Below are 2,364 nucleotides of genomic sequence, written 5' to 3' on the forward strand. Positions count from 1 at the left end.
GCACCACTGCTATCCTTGTTCATAGCCTTGTCACTTTTTGTATCGATTATTGCAATTCCCTTTTCTTTGGTCTTTCTTGCAAATTTCTTTATAAGCTTCAACTGGTCCAGAATTCTGCTGCCCGCATCATAACTAGAACCCCCTCTATTCACCATATCACTCCCGTCTTGCAGCAGCTTCACTGGCTTCCAGTTAATTTCCATATTCAATTCAAAATTCTTCTGTTAACTTTTAAGGCTATCCACAACCTTGCCCCTCCATATCTGTCCGACCTCCCCCATGTTGTCATTCCTTTCCATACCCTTAGATCCTCTTCCGCCACCCACTTGACTGTCCCCTTCGTCTGTCTTGCCACTATGGGGAACAGAGCATTCAGTAGCCTGAAACTCACTATCACCTGAGCTTAGAAATACTGAATCATTTTCACTTTTCAAATCTAAACTTAAAACTCATTTGTTTAAGACTGCTTTTTCTCTTTGATTACAATTGCTCTGTCTGATTTTAACTTTTGTATTTTAGTTTTGTTTATAATGAGTGTTTTATCTGTTGTTCGATGTCCTTGAGTGTTTAGAAAGGCACCTACAAATAAATAAAATGTATTATTATTATTAAAATATGCTTTCACAATGCAGTACGCTGGTGCCCTGCCCGGGGTTTGTTTCCTGCCTTGTGCCCTGTGTTGGCTGGGATTGGCTCCAGCAGACCCCCGTGGCCCTGTAGTTAGGATATAGCGGATTGGATAATAGATGGATGGATGGATGCTTTCACAAAGTAATATTTAAAGGTTGAGCACACCTTGAGGCAAAAAAAACGTGAGTGTGCTCCCATCAACTTTCTCATATAATGAGATAAAGGAAAAGGACATCAAAACCCCTTCTAGTTGTGTAATATTTCACAAATATCATAAATCTTTGTTTCTCATTAGAACTAATTCATAATATTGACACATATTCATTTATCTCTCTTTATAATCAAGCTATATAATAAAATTATATTATCTCACGTAGGGAGTTCAAAAACGGTGGTGGAATTTTTTCATGATCACATATGCATTAGCTAGATTAAATGCAAAATAAAAAGTTATAGTCACCTAAAAACACAGAAAAAGTTTTAGTATTATATAATATTTGTGGCAATAAATTGCTATAGGTAAAACTGCATTTAGCTACATAGAATTATGATAATAATGGCAGAAATAAAAAAATAAAATCACAAAATTAAATGTATTACCAGGAACACAACAGGGACATAGCAGTTTACTGTCCCCATTACATCTTTATATTTACATGGCATGTTCAGTGTTTACACATTATTGGTAAACTGGTAATGTATAAATCAAAGTAAAATTAATAACAGTTATTGAAAGAATATGCATTATATTGAATACAGTTTTTAATATTGTGTACACATTTATATTTCCATGATACAAAAAATTTGGATGGTTGTTTAGATAAAATACTACTTCCGTTTGAGTTATTTTTCTAAAAATTTCATATCTGTTTGCTTTTCATCATTATAAATAGCTATATAAAATTTGAATCATCCATCTATAATTACAACCATAGTTTACTTGAAAATTCCCGAAAGTATCCGTTAAAGTACCACTTCCAGTTGTGCAATTTTTCTCAAATTTCATATCTACTTATTTTTCGTCATTTCTAATATCCACAAGAAATTTGAATCACATATCTTTATTTATAGCCATAGTTTACTTGCAAAAATCTGAAATGTGTTCAGGTAAAGTACCACTTCTGGTTGCTGGAAGAGGCCCATTATTTTTGATATAAAGCAGGTGTACAAAACCTCCTTGACCGACATCAACGCGTTTTCGAGTTATCGTGTTTGCACAGAGACAGACATAATTTCAAAAATGGTATTTTCAGACTCAAGAAGGTCTAAAATTTCAAGATTCATCAAAATCTTGAGGTCACATTTTTTTCATGATTACTATCCTTTGTCTATACTATGTATACGAGAAAGTAAAAATCAGTAAAGTTCTGTAAACTGTTCGATGTTTTGATATCTACTAAATAATATGCATACAAGTTCAAACATGTACACTTCACAATTATTTTCCTTTTTTTCTCAAGGATGATGGGCCTCCACCTTTATTTTAATGAAATGGACTGCCATTCTACCAATAACAGATCCCTACCGTGCTTCTGATGTTCCTGGACTAGACTCCAGCACCCTAAAAAGAAGAATGCAGTTTAAAAATGAATGGGTTAAGTGACTTGGTAGTTACACTTTCAATGTCTGTTTCTTTGATACAAATACAATATGTATAATGAGAGAAGTCTTTAATCATTGTTCTGTACCAGTTTCACCACATTATAGCAGGGAAAGTGAGGCATTACAAGTGAA

Source organism: Polypterus senegalus, chromosome 8 (assembly GCF_016835505.1).
Source record: "Polypterus senegalus isolate Bchr_013 chromosome 8, ASM1683550v1, whole genome shotgun sequence".
NCBI lineage: Eukaryota > Metazoa > Chordata > Cladistia > Polypteriformes > Polypteridae > Polypterus > Polypterus senegalus.